Source organism: Eptesicus fuscus, chromosome 1 (genome assembly GCF_027574615.1).
Source record: "Eptesicus fuscus isolate TK198812 chromosome 1, DD_ASM_mEF_20220401, whole genome shotgun sequence".
Taxonomy (NCBI): domain Eukaryota; kingdom Metazoa; phylum Chordata; class Mammalia; order Chiroptera; family Vespertilionidae; genus Eptesicus; species Eptesicus fuscus.
Genome location: NC_072473.1, coordinates 45,577,265 through 45,582,985, shown reverse-complemented (window position 1 = coordinate 45,582,985; position 5,721 = coordinate 45,577,265). Strand labels below are relative to the sequence as shown.

Sequence of the window (5,721 nt, the reverse complement as noted above, 5' to 3'; positions counted from 1 at the left end):
ACTGGCAGGCAGGAACTTGGCTGTGTTGTCCTGCCTCAGAGAAGAAACTCCTCTTACAGGCGTTTCCTGGGTTGCAGCCTTTGCGAACAAGGGAAGGTAGGCACAATATCAACTACAACACAGCATGGGATTTCTGGAGAGGTCTTATTTCAAGACTTTATAAAGAACAAGAACCACATGGACTTCTGAATGGGAAATTGAACTGGCCTGAGTCTGAGGGGAAAGATAATGTGTTCCCAACCTGTAACTAACACCATGGAGATCAGGTGGCAGAAAGTCTGATATGAGCGACAGCCCTTTCCTGATAACTACATGGACCAGTGGTTCCTGGAAGAGCTCTGGAAGAACATCCATGCCCAGAAATACCAGTATTGGGCTATGGTATTTGAATCCAGCGTGGTGACACAGCAGCTGTTCAGGGTCTGCGTTTTTGGGGTCATCTGGTGACATATGGATGAGGGTCTTCTGGCCCCTCGTTGGCTTTTAGGGACTGGCCTGGCTTTGTCACTGATTGGCTATGTTTTGTTCAATCTTATTGATGGAGGTGAAGGATGGAGGAAGAGTGGGTGGACCCAGTGGGCTGACCGCAAGAGCCCCCTGGTCTTTATTACTTTCACATATGGTTTTTCACCTGTGCTGAAGACCCTGACAGAGTCTGTCAGCACTGACACCATCTACGCCATGTCAGTCTTTATGCTCTTAGGCCACCTCATCTTCTTCGACTATGGTGCCAGTGCTGCCATTGTGTCCAGCACCCTTTCCTTGAACATGGCCATATTTGCTTCTGTCTGCCTGGCCTCACACCTGCCCTAGACCCTGAATGCCTTCATTATGGTGACATTTGCCATCCATATTTTTGTCCTGTGGCCCATGTTACAGAAGAAACTGAAGGCATGTACTCCCTGCAACTATGTGGGAGTCACACTGCTCTTTTCATTATCAGCTTTGGGGGGCCTGTTGTCCATTAGTGTGGTGGGAGCCACCCTCTTTGCACTTCTGCTGGTATCTATCTCCTGCCTCTGCCCTTTTTACCTCATTCTCCTACAGCTTTTTAAAGAAAACATTTATGGGCCTTGGGATGAGGCTGAGATCAAAGAAGACTTGTCCAGGTTCCTCAGCTAAGTTAGGGAACTTCATTCTGTTATTTAGGCAAGCTGAAAGACAAGCATCCCAACTAGAATCCAATCGAAGGCAGTTCCATTCTGGAAGCAGCAGGCTGATGTGGTGGGAGAACAGAGATCCAAAGAAGTGAACCAAAGGTTTTGGTGGTGAAGGTGCTTGTCCTTTCTGTCGTTTGGTGGGTGAAAAAGCTTGCTGGGTCCCTCAGACATGGTTACCTCCCATCTCTTACTCACTGTAACAAATGAGGTGATGTGGTTTCTATTTGTTAAAACTAACAACATATCCAGCAATAAATAAATAAATAAATAAATAAAGAAAGAATGAATGAATGAATAAATAAATAAATGAATGAATGAATGAATGAATAAATAAATAAATAAATAAATAAATAAATAAAATATATAACCTATAAAAAAACTAAATATCTACTTTTCCTGGTGGGAAAATAGATTGTATCTTCAATACTGATTTATTAATGTATGATGCTACCTAAGATATGTATCATTTTATATTCTGCCTGATTTGATCATTAATAATTCACATTTGTGTGATGTTAAATTTATAAAGTACTTTAATATATTTCTTGTTATTTATTTTATGTTGATCTCTGCCAACAATTCTGTGAGTGTGAATGGGCATATGTTATTATTCTTATTTTACAGATGATGAATAAGAAGCTAAAGAAGTTGCACTAGACAGCTTGCATTAGAATCCAAGCATCATGGTTCCAAGCTTCTTCTACTTTGATGTGAGGACTTCAAGGGACACAAACATGACATTATGTTGTATACCCCATTCCAGGTCAAAAATTGTTATCTAACTCAAAGTTTATCATCACACAACTTTATCTGTTGGAATGCTTGCCAACATGAAACCCAAGGCTAACTTCCTGAATCATCAGGGAGGTACATGCTAGGAGCCAGAAATTTTATATTCTATTTCCAGATATTGTGTCAAATATCCTTTTACCAAGAAAAGAGAAAAGGGGATGATGATAAAATTTTAATAGTCTTCCAGAATCTTCCAAAGATTTTTCACTCCCAAGGGTGCCAGCAAGTGCCCTACAATCTTGCCATCTTTTTCAGAAATGTCATCTTCCTGCTATCTATGGGAGGAGACATCTTGTGGATGTTCCATTTTCCATCCATATGGAATACTAGCGGCCTGGTGCATGGATTCATGCACCAGTGGAGTTCCACAGTCTGGCATGTGGGGGATTGGGCAGAAACAGGCTCTTTGGCATCCCCTAAAGGGTCCCTAATTGCAAGAGGGTGCAAGACAGCCTGGGGGACCCCACTGGTGCATGATCAGGGCCTGGGAAAGACCTTGGAAGGTTGCGTGGCTGGGGAGAGACAACTGGAGGGCTCCAGGGCATGTCCGGCCCATCTTGCCCAGTTCTGATTGGCAGGACTACAGCAGCAAGCTAACCTACCGGTCGAAGCCTGGCCCCTGGTGGTCAGTGCACATCATAGTGACTAGTCAAATGGTTGGACACTTAGCATATTAGGCTTTTATACACTGAGTGGCCAGATTATTATGATCTCTGAATGTATAATAATCTGGCCACTCAGTGAATATCCTATATAATAAAAGGCTAATATGCAAATTGTCCCCTTGACCAGGAGTTCGACCAGCAGGAAGGCTGGCCAACCGCCCATGTCCCCTCTCCCTGGCCAGGCTGGCCAGACCCCACCCATGCATGAATTCATGCACCAGGCCTCTAATATATATATATATTTATATATATACTAGTGGCCTGGTCCACTAAATTCATGCACAGGGGTGGGGTGGGGAGGTGTCTCTCAGCCTGGCCTGCATCCTCTCCCATCTGAGACACCTGTGGGATCGGGCCTAAACTGGCAGTTGGACAACCCCCTCGCAATCCAGGACTGCTGGCTCCTAACTGCTCACCCGCCTGCCTGCTTGATCACCCCTAATCACTCTGCCTGCTGGCCTGATTGCCCCCAACTGCACCCCCCTGCCGGCCTGCTCACCCCCAACTGGTCCCCTCTGCCGGCCTGCTCACTCCCAACTGCCCTCACCTCCTGGCCTGATCACCCCTAACCGTCTCTGCCTTGGCCCTTCCACCATGGCTTTGTCTGGAAGGACTTCTGGAAGGTCTCATGGTCAAATTAGCATATTACCCTTTTATTAATATAGATAGGATATGACATACTGCCATAACTATAACATATGTACCAGTATTACTCTATGAGAATACATACTTCATGCGATAGGAAGGCATCTAATACATTACTGTTGGAGACCAGGTGTAAGGTGACACGGTCCTTGCACCTGAAGGGGCTAGCAAGGTTGGCCCCCTACCCACACAGTTTTCCCAGGCCTGTTTGGATGGCAATTAATCAGTATAATGAGAGCAGCTCCTACCTACAAAGCTTTCCCAGGCTTGTTTATATGACTGCTATCAGTAGGATAAGAGCTACTTTCATGGCTTACCAAGAAATACGTATCCAATTAGTGAGATTTACTGTAACAAGAACTTGTCCTTCAACTTATCCCTCCATTAGTGATTTTAGAAGAACAAAGAATGTTTTCCTCTTGATTGATCCCCTGTTTAGTGTCTTATGTATAAAAGGCATTACACAATAATAAACGGTGCCACAGCCTCTCGAGGGCTCATGGACCTCCTGATCCCGCTGTTGTTTCTCTTGCTGTTGTTTCCCTTATTCTTTCTTTTCTCAAATCCCACCTCCCTACCTCAGCCCGGTTCAACCTGTCAGGATGGACCTGACAAATTGGCGCCAGAACAGGGATCTGAGGACTTGGGAAGCAGATGGTGAGGATATCCTCCGGATAAAGAGTGCACTCATTAAGGTTAGGGAGGAGCAACTTTTTGATAGTCGGGAGTAAAACATGGGACAAGTAGAATTTAGAGAAAATGTCCTTTGGAGGCAAATATTGAAGTCTATGTGATCACAGAATAATGTTGTTACTTGTTCAAATTAGAATCTTAGTGTGTGTATGGAATTTAAAATCTGTAATAAGTGAAACTCCACTGCTGAAGCCGCCTCTGGTTCGGAGAGATTCAGGAGTGGCAGAAGAGGGCAGGGCTATCTGCTCTCCCACAATAAGATTACTTGCAATAAGATTACTTAATACCTTGTTTAAAAATTATAAGAGAACTCGCAGGGAAATATAAATCTTGGCCAAATTGGGGGTTAGCTATTACTTCAGAAAGCGAAAAAGAAAGAAAAAATTTGAGATCTATCTATCTTTTAAGCATGAAAAAAAATTCGGCCAGATCTGTTGCTGATGCTTCCCCTGAAGTAAGCAGGATATGGGGGAAGGGAGAGACATGTGGCGATTCAATATAGAAGCCCACTCTCCTAGTATATTAAATGAAAAGTTTTCTTTCTCGCCATAAAAAAGTTTTAAAAATTTAGAAATACGTCTGGGATATCTGTACATGTGTAAAGAGAAAGCTGGTATAAGGCAAAATGCGGACATGGTCCGATTTTGGATATTAGATAGGTCTTAAACTAGACTTAACTCTTTACAAGGGCTACAGAAATAAAAAAACCCAGAACTGGTTCTTTTTCCTAAGAAAAATGGTGAAAAAGTCTTCTTGAAAGAAATTCAAACTAATTCCAGCAGCAGGATTCGCATTTCCATAATAAAGAATAGTTTTTAAAATGCTAATAAGCCTTGTTAAAAAGTTAACTTTTAAAGCCTTCAAGAATATAAGTAAATTTGTCTCTGTTATAGAATTTATCCAAAATAAATACTTTAAAATAATTATAATTAACTCTAGAATCTCAAAGAAATTATTAAAATATAGATAAATAATGTATTAATTATAAAGATCTAAGTAACCCAGATAACTGGCTACACCCTTTGTTAATAGAGGAAGAGGTAGATTCCCTTCCCCCAGCAGAGCTACTGGCAAATAAAAAGTAAAGTTTAAATTTGCCTCATGAGAAAAATCTAGAGGACAGAATTAAAGCTATTAATTAATTATGTCTTGTATTTTTCTTAGAAACATGAAGTGTTATCAATCCAAGAATTACTAAAAATATATTTAACTTACAAGCTCTAAAAGTTCAAAATACATATTAAATTAAGAAAAAATATATAAATATAGTAATTAAATACCTAAAATATAAAAATATGTTTTTGAGAAAAAAAATTATGTTTTCTCTAATAATTAGGTATTCAAAATATATTAGTTATTGGTCTGATTTTAAAAAGAGGATTAATTCTATAATCCAATTTAAATATAATTGATATTCTTTAACATAATTTAGTTATATAATTTTTAAAGCATATATATAAATATATACATATATATGTGTTTAATCTTTCCAAGTTATTTCAAGACTGAGAGTGACTTTTGGGCATTTCATTGGGCCCCAAAATATTCAAAAGTCTGTTCTCTCTTAAAAGAAATATTTTTTTAATTAAACCTATTAATACTTGAAATCACATGGAAAGCTTTATCAAATAAAAATTAATATATTTTACTTATACATATATATTAAATGTTAAAAAAGTTTTTGCCTATAAGAAGGGCAAAAACAATATATTTCTTAAATATAGCCAAATTTTTCAACAGCAGTAGAATTTCTAAAAAGACAAAAG

The 5,721-nt window shown here is 39.8% G+C and overlaps 1 pseudogene; it reads left to right on the top strand.

The window, feature by feature from the left end:
- The first annotated feature begins 228 nt into the window (after nucleotides 1–228).
- LOC103301874 (phosphatidylinositol N-acetylglucosaminyltransferase subunit C-like) lies at nucleotides 229–1,122 on the top strand (annotated as a pseudogene).
- The last annotated feature ends 4,599 nt before the right edge of the window (nucleotides 1,123–5,721 follow it).